A 13586-nucleotide genomic window follows, 5' to 3' on the forward strand; every position below is an offset into this window, starting at 1 on the left:
TTTGGCTATAATGACCATTGTAGCATTTTGAGTGAAAAGGGGGAAACTTGCAAGCCTGAGCACAACATCCCAACAGTGAAGTACAGAGGAGGAAGCATCATGGGGCAATCTTTGTTGTAAAAGAGACTGCTAACTTTACTTGACACATGTCATCACAAGGAAAGAAGACGACGTGGAAACATCGAAGAAACATCTCAAGACCTCAGCCAGTAAGTTAAACTTTGGACCCAAATGGGTCTTCCGAATGGACAATCATCAAAAGCATCTGGCCAAATTAGCTAAAAAGTGGCTTAAGGAGAGCCAAGTCAATGTTTCAGAGTCAGCATCACAAACCTCAGATCACAGTCTTGTAGAAGATTTTGTGGGGAGAGCCAAAAAAAAGGTCTGTGAGAGCAAGACTGTCTACAAACCTGACCCAGTCACACCATTTTAGGAGAAATGGGCCATAATACCAGCAAACTATTATAAGAGGAGGATACAAAATGTTTAACCCATGTCATATTGTTTAAAAGATAATTTTACCTAATAAGAAAACTTTTTTTTTTTACATTAGGTAAATACAAATCATACTCATCCTAAATGAAAATGTAAACTTTTAGTCTGTTTTAATATCAGACAGTGAGGATAGGTTATATGTTTATATAGTTTACATAAATATCTGGTTATAACTGTAATTATAAACTTTGCACTTCAGATTTTGTACATTAAACTCCAATCATTAATTGGAGAAAATAAACCAGTGTTTAGCTCGTTATATACTTTTAGGTATGATTACCCTTCCATACTTGCAGGTCCTTATTGTTGGATTCACTGTTCTGACACAACTTGATTCAAAACTTTTGATCAAACCGAATTAGATCGAGACCCACATTTCTCCTGCATACATGTGTCGCTGGTAAAGCCTTTTCATTTTATAAGAGCCGCCTTTGTGTTTGAACTTTGGTTTGTGTGAGTGCGAGCCTGCAAGTTGTTAAAGTTGAACTGTGACTCGTCACGTTGTGCTTAAGACATTATATCCTGTCAGGCGGAGAGAAACAGCAGTATGTGCGTGTGTGAGTGTGTTTTACTGCCGTCATTAAAGGAATAGTTCACCAATAAAAGGGGAACTGGGGTTCTTCAAAACAAAGCAGCAGCGGGTATTAGCAGCAGACTGTTACTGCCCTCCCCCACATGCCTCTCTGTCTTTGGCTGTCTGTCTGTCTGGCCTGTATCAGACGTTCTGTCTGCTGCTCTGTTGCTCTTTTTGTCCTCCCTAACTTGCAAACTTCTCTTTTCCTTCCAGTCTTCATCTCTACTTCTTTTTTGTATCTCCTCTTTCTTTCTGCAACCCTCTTTACTCCCACATTATTTCCCCTTTCTCTCTCTTCGATTCTGACCTTATTCGTCTCTTCTTTTTAACCAATTTACCAGAGTTCATTTTCGGCTTTCAGCCTCTCTCTCCAGAACAATTTCCACCCACTCTACCTCCTTCCCCATTTCTGTGGCACCTGGTGTTGAGGTGTCGCTGAGGTACAGTAGACGGCTCTTTGAAGTCCCCGGGGCCCTCGGGGGACGTGTACTTGTGCGCCCTTGTGCGTCAGGAAACTTTTTTTTTTCTTGGCAGACAAGAACATTTGGCTTCTCTTTTTATTTGGGCTTTGATTTGGGGAAGCAGCGTTGTTTGAGAGCATGTGTGTGGGCTTGTACAGAGCTTATTACGTTTGCTTTGTTGTTTTTATGGCACACTTACTCACTTGTAGTTGGTACAAGTAGATGGTCTAATGTTTGCATTTTTTATGTTCCAAAAACTTATCTGTAGAACCTAAAACTAAACATCACGAGCTAATAATTATCCTACTTTTTTGTAATCAAGAGGTTTAAAGATGACAATCTAAACCCATAATCTTTAACTCCATGCATTTGATATTTTCAAAATCTCAAACTCTTGAGGATTAAAAGTCGAACACTGATGTTCTCTACCTTTAGTTTGTACTTATTTAATTGGACACGTTTAATTAACAGTGCCCTCTACAGCTTGCAGAACCCTTGGTAAAGGTATGTGGAAAAACTTCTAAATGCATAGTTTTAGTGAAGACTGGGGATATTAAAATTATTAATCATTACTGCAGTTCTCTACTATTAAATTAATGGTTCCAGTTATTTCAAACTCTTTAATTATTGCTGATGATTACAATCACACATGAGGCCTGGGCCTGTTTCCATATTTTCATAACTAGTATAGGGCACAGAGTGACTCGCTGGCCCTCCCCCACCTGTTGCTGCTCACTGCCAGCCAGCTGTAAACTTTAACACTTTTCCTTTGCTTGCCGGTTGTCTGAAAAACAAACCTGGTTGTCTTCCAAAACTCTAAGCAAATCATTCTTAAGTAACGCGGTTTCAACTATATGTAACTACATTTGGCAAGCTATGCATGGCATCTATGTTAAGCAGCTGACTGGAGGTCGTGTACTCAAGTAAATAATTTCACTAATGAACAAGTTATGCCGTGATAAGACCAAATGCACTTTGTGTCAAAACGGCGTCCAATGCCTCAACTTGTACGCTTGTGCACTTTGAAGTCAGACAGACGTCTAGAACGTAAAATAAAATGCTCTAGGTGCACTTAGTGGGATTTTCCCGGGTTCTTCAGTCCCATGATAAAATACGTCACTACATCACAAAGTTGAGCTTCTCTGATTGGTTGTCGTGCCGCGTCAAACTCCAAAAGTTCAGTTTTCACAACTCCAACAACTGCCGCTTTGGGCGCGTGTCACCGCTAGATGTCTCAAAACGCACCGCACCGATGCGTGAAATGGACTGCAGGACCTCTCAACACCCTGGGACGGGTGTCCACCTTAGACTTTGCATGAAAACCAGATGCCCCCGAAGCTCAAATCGCATTCGGTCTGAACGCACCATTAAAGAATAGAACAGCAAAAAGGTATGATATTCTGTGCTTACGTTTATGTATAAAAATAAATGCACACCATAGAAATAGATATACAATACAACATAAATGTTATGTAAAACACTTCACATGTTGTGTTGCCTTCATTATGTAGGAAAAGTGCTCCATAAATGAAGTCTGATAGACTGATGACTTTATTAAAACTGAAACAGTCCATATATTATTTTAGCAGCTGCCAGCTGCTGTACCTGTGTCGACCAATACCAATGCTCTGAGGTTTACAGCTCTTGTTTGGCCTAGATTCTATCAAGAAAACATGTTTCTTTTGTCTTAGTTTTGCAAATCTTTATTGACTCCTAAGAGTTATATGTCTCAATCCTTGCTTCAAAAAAGTGAGTATCTGGATAAGCATAATTGTTGCTCGGCTTCAAAGATACATTGTGCTGATCAAAACCTAGCAGACCTGTATAATTGTTTTTTAAGTTTTTAAGACCACAAATAGCAGAAGCTGCTCTGCTTTCTAACTAGATATAGTCTTATCCACACTGTTTTACTGGGATTTTATCCATACATTACTTACATTTTCTTGTATTCTTTGTAACAATAAGATAGTCTTTAAAATAATCCTTACAGGTAATTTTTGCACGTCAACCTTGCAATCACGATTGACTAACCAGTGGATGCAGTCCTGCAAAATGATCTGGTCACCAGTGTAGATGCTGAGGGATCCCCAATTTTTGTACTTTTCCATCACAGTCATACTTGCAAATGATGTAATCACTAAACCAGAAGTACTTCTATATTTGAATTTTAACACAGAAATGGGCATTGTAAGGTAATTGAGGAGATGCACAAGGCCTCACACTTTGATACAATAATAACATATATGCAAATTAAGGGAAAATCAATGATAAGCATAACTCCATATTATTTTATTCTTTGTCAAGTGGTAAATCAAGAGGAGTGCTGGAACTTACTGGGTGTGAGGTTGGTAGGAATTAAGCCAGCAGGGGGAGGAGATGGTGGGGGGGAACACCTCTGTCCTAAAGTCTGCTACAGTCAGCACCAAACCTACAGAGGGAGGAAAAAGAGAAGGCACGTCAGCAAAGAAATGTCAGAAAACCAGTGAAATGTGTTAAAAAAGGAGTGAAAAAGAACAGAAGGGGGGAAAAAAACGATGATGGTGAGAAAGAGAAGCAGAATGAGAGAGGAATTTGTGAGTCACTGTTTAACTGTGGGCTGCAAGAAGTCGGCTAGCCGTGTTAAAATACTGTCTGAGTGAGCACACCCACACACCAAAACTCTTCCATTTGAAAAAAAGGCCTAAACTTCAACAATAGCTGGCACACAAATATGGAGTATCTCTGCTAAAACCTATGCCTCTCTCTTACGTCGCTGCCCTAATTATCTTCAGTTGGACATTTTAGGCAAACACATACACCTCTGCTGCACATTTTTGAGGGTAATGAGCTGTTTCTCAACGTAGGTTGGAAATTCAAAATGTCTGACTTCATCAAGAAAGTAGTAACAGCAGAAATTACCATTATAGTTGTAGAAACATCTTTTCTTAGTAAGGGTGGCTCTTTCTCGTGAGGATTTCTGAGCAAAACTGACACAATCTTCCTCATCAACTGAGTCTTATATCAATTATTTAAGCATATCATTTATATGTAAAATATGTAATGAATAACCTCAAATTAGAACGGACAGATAATGTGATATTTATTCAGAGTGTTGCCAAAGCCAGTAAATATTGACCTGTATTAAAATAACCATACTCCAAAAGTAACTGCAGGTTAATGTAGGGATGATTTAAAGTTTCAGATCTGGATTCAAATCTTGACATTGTTAAATTATTGATGTTTGGCTCCTTCACTATACTCAACTAGCAATACAACTTCTTGGACTTGTGTTTGATTTAATTTTTTTTCCTTATGTCACTTTTTTGTCATCTTTTGTTCTTTTTTCTTTATTTTTACAACAAAACAAGGCTACTTTGGTTTGCAGCCATTTTTGTTGATCTAACAAATCAATTTTCTTCCGACAATATAGGTTTTTCACACTTTACAGTAACTATGTTTACATGGACAAAAGTAATCGGAATAAATGGCCGATCGGAATAAAAAAGCGTCATGTTAACACAGCATTTGGAATATGATGATCGGATTAAGATCAATCAGAATGAAATAGAAATCCGAATGAGAGGGTTGGTTTATGCCGACTGATAATCCGATCCGAGTGCGCCCGATGTAAACATGACGTATTTCTGCGTTGGTGAGTGGCAGAAATACGTCGGGAAGCAAAACTATCGGGTCTCCCGATACAACCTGTTGTAAAAAATAAAAAATAAAGGAGCTCATAATTGTTGCTTACTCAGTACCATTTCAATCGTAATTAGAACCTTGGTGCAAGTCCATCCTGGGCAATTGGAAGACAAACATGTATAATACTGCTTATTATATAACAATGGTGACCTGCTAATTACATTATTCTGGTGTTTAAGGCAAATATTAGGTTTACAAACCAGGACAAGAAAACAACGAAGAAAAAGAGCAATTCTGTTGCCCTTAATTAGAATATATTTTACTATAATTTTGAAAAGACAGTATAAATAATGGCATACTGTGGGTAAAATGTTACTATAGAGGCTGTAATGTTAGATTTTCTGGTATTTGTGGTCCCCATCACTCATTAGGTTACCCTTTGTATCTTGTTTCTTTTTTTTTCCAGAGACTGAGCAGTACGTTGTTTAAGAATGATCATGTGAGCTGATCTTTCTTTGCAGGCAGAGCATTAGCCATTCTACTCAGAAAACTGTTTGATCCAACAGACTGGATGAGGAGACAACACTAAATCTTTCATTTCCAGCCAAAGGACACTGCTTCATTTGCAATCAAAATGTGGATGTCTTCTGTGAATTATATAACAGCCCGGGCTGTTACAATAGGACACTGAGAATTATGCAGCATACGATGCTGACTTCTGACCCATATTCCCACTTCAACCCCGATGAACAGCATCGGTAAAAAGAAGGATAGGGAAAAATAGGAGAGGAGAATGACACGAGTTTTCTTTTTAGCTTTCTTTGTCTCGCGATGAAACCACGTGCAGCCCTGACAGAAATGTGACAGAACCGTGATGCCAAAAACCACCCGGCTCGCTCACGTTCTAATTTGTCAGGAGAGTCGGTGTTTTGGTAGCGTGGGAGGTGTGTTGTGCTTGTGTGTGCTTGTTTGCCTTTGCACGTGTGATTGAAGGTGTGTGTGCATAATGCATGCGCTCGCAAGTTTGTGCGCCTTTCTCTCTCCCCCGTCCTGTCAGCATAACTTGTCATTCAAGCATCAATATAGAGAAACTTTTTCACTCCTGCTTCGGTTTGTTTAAAATTTGTCACACTCTTTTACACGAGAAAAAACAGTCAGTGGAAAAAAAAAAAAAAAACTGCCCCAACTGTGTCGTGGGTTTATTCACGATACTCGAGAAGATAAGGGCAGATTCAATTACGTTTACAAGAATATTTCAGGAAAATTAAAAAATCTCTATGGGAATGGTTCTCAAATGTTTCCACAACAAAACGGCGTCCAAAATATATGATGGATTATTGTTGGTTAAGGAGTGCAAACATGAGTAATAAGCTATCTAAAGAAGGTTATATAGACTCAATAACTAAATTTTAATATTATTGAAAAGTTGTTTTATTTAAGTAAATCAACTCACTAAGTGAAAGACATTATATAGATTAAGTAATTACACACAGACTGATGTTTTCAAGCCTGTATTTCTGTTAAATATAAGGATTTCCACTTATAGCTAATAAAAACATGACATTTGACATTTGAATATTACAACAGATCAATATATAAAAAAACACTTATAACAGAGTTTGGGCTTAATCAAAAGTATGTTTAATACCTCTGTAAACATTGTTATTCTTAAAAGGGCATTTTAAAATCTGAAAAACTAGCCTTAGCTGCAAAGCTAAGCAGAAAGCAAAGTTCATTGTTCACTGGTTAGTCTACATTTTGACCCTCACTCATGTTTAACAGACATTGATAACCAAAAACAAGCTGCAAAACAAAGCTCCTTCCACAGAGTGGCGGCTCTTCACTTTTAGTGACAATGTTACAGGCAAGTTGCAAATTATGAAAAATCCAAGATGGCATCACAGATGGAAGCCTCGCTACTTCCCTCTTGTATCACTCTGAGGTCATTTTGGCTTAAAAGCATCTTCTAAACATCAGAAGGTCCTCTCCAGTCAAAATGACATCAACTCCAATTTCACTGACCTCTCGGTTGGCTGCGCAGCAGTGCTCTATGGTATTTACTGGAAATGCAAACGAGGTGAATGGACCAGCGCTTGTGAAGCTTCAGCATCTGGGAATCCACACACTCTTGCCCTCAATCTACCGAGCTAATGTCAGTTCCCAGGTTAACAAAATGGATGAACTGCTGCTTCTCATCTCTGAAGACTTCTGTCCCAATGTGCACTACAGACATTGCTCTGATCCAGGACCATGACGAGTCTGCATACAGACAGTAGGTGGATCGGCTGGCCCACTGGAGGTGCTTAAGCCACTCAAGACTGTGAAGATGATGTGGACTTCCAGCAAACAGCCCCCCCACGCCATCCTCAACAACACTATACCGTGGATCTCTTCCGGTTCCCAGGAACCACTGGTTCTTAGGACCTGAAATGCTCCTCACACACAGACACCGTTCAGAAGAAGGCCCAGGGAGACTGTACTTCCTGTGGAAACTCAAAAACACAACCTTCCACTGTGGGTGATCTTCTACAGTGTCATGATTCAATCCGCCCTGTGTTCATCCATCACTGTGTGGGTTGCCTCATCCACAAAACAGGAAAAGTCCAAACTACCACAAACAAGTTGCAATTCCCCGGCCTTCCCTCTATACAGAACTTGTACAGGTCTAGGGTAAGAAAAAAAGGCAGCTAACCTGTGTGCAGACCCCACACATCCTGGACACAGACTGCTTAGACTTTTACCTTAAGGGCTACAGAGCGCTACTTGCAAAAACCAGAGACAGTTTCTTCCCACTGGCTGTCACTCTGATGAACATGTAACAGTCAGTGCCCGGATTCATAAAATGCATATTTGCACTAATTCAATCATGTCTCTCTTTTGTGTTCAGAAAAAAACAATTACTTATGATTTTCTTCTTAAATATTCATACTTAAAATGTCTTCATTTAGAGAAAAATGGAACCGAAGTCAAATTCCTGGTTTAAGTCACAAACCTGGGGAATAGATCTGATTCTGATTTATTTCAGAAAATAACAGCTCAAACTAAAAGTTGGCCAATAATACTAGGCTCTTATTAGTTTTATATTGAAGCTAAATCAAAGGATGATTTTACAATCGACTTTCTGAGTCTAGACTCTTTTTAATCATTTATAGTTCAAAATCCTAGACATAAACTGCCTTATCTCATCTCATGAGCTGGATGTATTGTGACACCTCCAGTATTAAATAGCTACATGCTAAATTGGTACCAGACTAAATGGGTGCTCATAGAATGGATGTAATACAAAGTCAAGAGAGGAGTGGTTCAAGTGCCATTAGATATTTGCTGCAAATGCAAAATACTGAAAAATAAAACGGTGGAGGATATAGATCCTGAAAGGTGTAGCAATTATCCAGGGTAGCAATGGAAGAAAAAATAATATAGTAATAAATGGTAGAAAGAAAAAAATAGTAAGAAAACCTGTTTGTATTTGGTTGTTTTCAGCCTGGGAAGAGATTGTAAGGTACTGTTCTCAACCACTACTGCATGAAAAGGTCACAGTTAAATGCATGCAATGATGTGTCATTTTGTACTATCAGCAAAAAATGAGCCTGACCAGTTCTGAAGACAACTTCCTGTTCATGCCAAATAATCCCAAACTGGATATCCAAGCCATGAGGAAATTTCCAGCACAGAGTTATTTAATATTCAGTGTATAAAGGCATTATTGAGATAGAGCTGCACTCTTATCGTTCAGTAAGTGAATTACAGTAAATTTGCATCCTGAGTGAATTTAACACAGAACTAGAGCATTGGCTATGAAGCTCTGTCTGTAACCTTATTCCCATCTGCTTTTGGCTTGGTTTGTAAGTCAGAACATCTATTTGCATTAGAAGAATTTCTTTATGAGATTTTTAGGTAGGAAAGAAAGGCTGGATGGTTCTATTAGTCCTGTAACAGTTCATGAGGGAATGTACAATTGTATTTTTATATTCATGATATACTGTACTTGCAACTTTGGAATGCTTTATTATAAATGTTTTTCATATTTTTAATTAAAGAAAACATTTAATATGATGATTTTTTTATTTTTATATTTAGTAAAGACTGTTTTCTTGCAGTCACTCAGGTCAAGACAGAAGAAAAAAAAGATTGTTTAGATTATTTGAATGAAAAAAAACGGGGAAAAAAACTTGTAGGACTTATGGAGAATTTAAAAGAGCAAACTCTTTGTTGCTTTTAAACAAACAAAAGCAACAAATTTGCAGAGGTAGGATGGGTTTTGTAAATGATGCTGTACAGAAAATAAGTATTTAACTTGCCAACGTATAATGGACCTTTTGACATCAAACTCATCATATTTTGACAGGAATCCATGAAATCCACACATACAAAGAAATCTAAACAAATTAGACAAAATTATGTGTAATAAAGAGGAATAAATTGAAATAAATATTAAACACATGGAAACTTGGAATAACCAGAGAATGTAAAGGATATATTTAAAATCTGTCAGTGTTTAGGAAGCAGTCCTCCTCTCCTTCAAGTACTTCAATAGAATATAAGAAGGTTTTTCATTACAAGAAGCATCTCGTGATGAAATCTCAAAAACCTGACTGTTACAAAACATATTAATGGCATTACTTATGGACTTACATATATATTTGTAAATTTCCTAATGCTGCAGTAAGTATTATAAGGGTATCTGGAAGCAACCAGACAACATTGCACCCCGTGAATATGAGCTCCTCATTAGGTGAAAACAATAACTAGAAGAGTTGTCCGCCAATGACCATTAATAGAGAGTTTCACACTGGGAATAAGCTGGTACAGTTTTCCATAAAAAATAAAAAATAAAAAATACACGCATCCACCATGGCCTCCATACACACTACTCCACAAGACTACACAGCGGAAGGAAAGAAATAATGCTGAAGCTTGTTTACGGTTTGCTGCAGAACATTTGGATAAACCACCAGACCAGAATGTAGTTTTTGGGATACTATTACAAATAACATGTTCTAAAATGAAATAACATTCTACATCACTGCAAAAAGCACTGTACCAACAATGACGTTTGGAGGCGAGAACATCATAACGTAATAGATCCAATACTACAACCCTACTTAAAATGTATGGAAAAAAAACAGAAGATCAGGGTGTATAGATAATACATCAAGAGCTTTAAGATTTGAAGACAACTTGTTAAATACATAACTTTTAAGTTGAAGTTAAGCAACTTAACTTAAACTTGAATACTGTGTATTTGGCTATGAGGAATCGTAAGTGTACTTTGTGAGTCACTGCTCCACAACAGCACTTATAAATTGAAAGGGGGTCAGCTGAGGACGTAAACTAAACTTGTAGATAAAACTAGCTCACGTGCCTTGTATGAGGTTCTTTGTGTCTGCAAAGAAAACACACTTTAGTTTTAAAAGAATATACAGTAAAAGAGAAGTAAGATGGATTAGTAACATTGTAAAAAGTAAGAGTGAGCTAGCCAACCAGCTTGTGCCAGAAAAAGGTTAGAAACTCGACATTTAGAGAAGTTAGGCAAGAATAAGACATGCGAGGAGGAACAGGAGAAAATAAAGGGAAAAAACGCGGGTGGAATACAAACAAGGGCTGCATTTACACCAGGTGTGTACGTCTCGTCCCTAAGGTCCTTCTAGCTGTCTTCTCCTATCGATTAGCTCATATTGATCTGGCCTGACGCACGCACACACAGCATGGTTCACTTGATTTAGCCAGGTTTGACACAGGGGACACAAGGGTACATTGTTAGCACACATACAAGACCCCCCTACACACACACACACACACACACACACACACACACACACACACACACACACACACACACACACACACACACACACACACACACACACACACACACACAGAGGCTCTAAAGACAGAAACATACATTTTTGGCTCTTATAAGGGCAAGACACACATGCATCCTTGTCAAACAGCAAACACCAGTGCTGCCTGTTTGCTTGTGGGCATTGGTTCTTTGGCAGGAAAAAAACAGCGAATGGCGTAGAAAATATTCTACTTTTAGTCCAAACGGATATATCTCATTTTCCCAGAAACTGTTTCATTCAGTCTTTGAATGCCATGTGGAATACCCTGAGTTTGATTTTTCTATGAGTTAGTAAGACGCTGGGAGAAAGAAACTGTTAAAACCTTTATTTAACAATGATATGAATCAAAGTTTCATATTAGGAATGAATCATAAGGTCGGTCTTTTACATCTCAAGGTTGATTTAGAGAAAAATGCTCATCTAGATTTAGTCCATTATGTTTTTAAAAAATAAACTTAAAATTGGGTTAAAGGGTAACTCGCCCCCAATTCAACTTTTTTGCAAGTAAACTGTTAACATAGTTGGCAAAGTTTATTTGTAAAGTACATGTCAGTAACAAGCCAATTCAAAGTGCTGTACATGAACCAAACATTAGGAAAGAAAACATTACAGAGGAAAGCACATTGCTGTGGAATGGCAGCAGCAGATCAAAATATAAGACAAGTTGGACTATAAACTAAAACATTATCATTTAAAGGCAACCCTAAACAAATTTTAACTTTGATTTAAAAGGACATCAGGGTTTCAGCACTTTTACAGCCTTCGGGTAGTTTGTTCCAGATAAGTGGAGCATAAGAACTAAATGCTGCTTCTCCGTGTTTGGTTCTGGGTATGCAGAGTAGATTTCAGCCACAAGGGCTGTCTACATGTCCTAGTGATTATTTTGACAATTTATTGCATATTTGTTGAAATCCATCATAATTGTCACCTACCATCAAAATGTTTGAACATACCTTAATTATATCCTCATCATTTTCCTTATTGTTATGTTTAGTTGCCTCACTGGTCATTTTACTACTTCATCTATTTGATATGAATGTGCCCGCCCTGCCAGCATTTTACTGGGATTTCCTGCTTGGATAAAACGGTTGTATTTGACAAAATGATTGACAAAAAAATTTAGAAAAAATAAAAAAAAACAAACAAACTGGACAGCAGTGCCTCTGTCTGCACCGCTCTGGGAGAAGAACAGAGGAGTGTTGAAAGGTAAATTGCTCCCTGGATAACAACGCAAATTACCAAACTTTGAAGCACATTGCTGAGCGATCAATGCATCTTTTTCTCTGCTTTTATGCACCGGCCTAGAAAGTGAGAAGCGTTCTGTGCATTAATCAAAAGCCAGAGAGGAGAAGGTTATTACACAAGCAAATTTCTAGATGACCACTTGGGCTACTAACATCATCACGCACAATACAGCAAATACTTTCTCACCTCTTTTATCTGATCTAAAGTGGCTATTTATGTATATATTTTGGTGCGACTTTTTCCACTTCTTTTAAATTGTTTATTATTGAATTCATTTTGCAATCTGTAAATAATATTAAAATTCATCTGTATAATATGCTTTGTCAATTTCTCCACTTTTTATTCATGATTATTCAATAGTTTTCCTATCAATTATTTATCCTCAATAAAATTACATTACTAAAGCTGAACCTTTAGCCAGTCCTCCCATAGAAACTAATTAGTTTCCCCCAATGGGGATGGTGAAGCTTATTTCATCTATATATTAATAATTGTATGATCGTTAAAGAAGTTTATGTGCTCATTTCCTCCCCTGTTTAGGTGGTGGATGTGCCAGTCCGCTCTTCCCTGCAAAAGACACTCTTAGGCTCGCTAAAAGTCCTCCTGACTACTCCTAATATTTTTTCACATTAAAAACTTTAAGGGCTAGAGTGTTATGTGAATAACTTTTATCTTACCAAGTTAAAAGTCTTAGAAATATCTTAGAATTAGCGAAATTCTAATATCTATCCCAAAATGACGTCACTAAGAGCTACTTTTAGTCTTAGGATTCTTTGTAAAATGCGGTAAACGGTTTTTACCAAATGATGTCATGACGAATGAAGCAATGGACCAGCAGATCAGACTTTGTTTCCAATTACATGGATGTTATTTTATCTTGGTTTATGAGTCCACTAACATCCCAAGCCTCACACACAATCATGGATTATGACGGAAAGTATAAGATTACTGATGCAAAGCCCCTGAACCATTGGCATTATGGCCAGTGCCAAGTCTTAAACAAAATATTAGGATCTCACAAATATGGGAGAAATAGAGACACTGCCACTCAGCAACAAAAGCATCACATGAAATAATTCAGAAATCTGATTCACATGCCTTCTGGCTACTCTTCATTAAAAAGAGCAATATATAGAGCCCTGGAAGGACTGGTTAGGGAGTATCTTTTGATGACCCTAGAGGGGTGGGTCATTCGGCTCTTCAGTGGTCAGGGTTTGGCACATTTTAGATGCACAATGCATAATTACTGCATCCATCCATTGTCTATATCTGCTTTTCCGTGAAGGGTCACAGGGGAGCTGGTTAGGATTAAACCCTGGACAGGTCGCCAGTCCATCACAGACA

The 13586-nt window shown here is 37.9% G+C and overlaps 1 protein-coding gene across 2 annotated transcripts in view; it reads right to left on the reverse strand.

Moving 5' to 3' along the window:
• The window catches only part of wnt5b (wingless-type MMTV integration site family, member 5b), a 112490-nt gene that overhangs the window by 57832 nt on the left and 41072 nt on the right, over positions 1-13586 (reverse strand). For both annotated transcript variants that reach the window (XM_036148962.1, XM_036148961.1), the window contains exon 2: positions 3865-3958. The gene's annotated coding sequence lies outside the window, so the exon portion shown is untranslated. The remainder of the gene's footprint in view (positions 1-3864; positions 3959-13586) is intronic.

This window comes from Fundulus heteroclitus, chromosome 17 (assembly GCF_011125445.2).
Source record: "Fundulus heteroclitus isolate FHET01 chromosome 17, MU-UCD_Fhet_4.1, whole genome shotgun sequence".
In the NCBI taxonomy this organism is placed as follows: Eukaryota; Metazoa; Chordata; class Actinopteri; order Cyprinodontiformes; family Fundulidae; genus Fundulus; species Fundulus heteroclitus.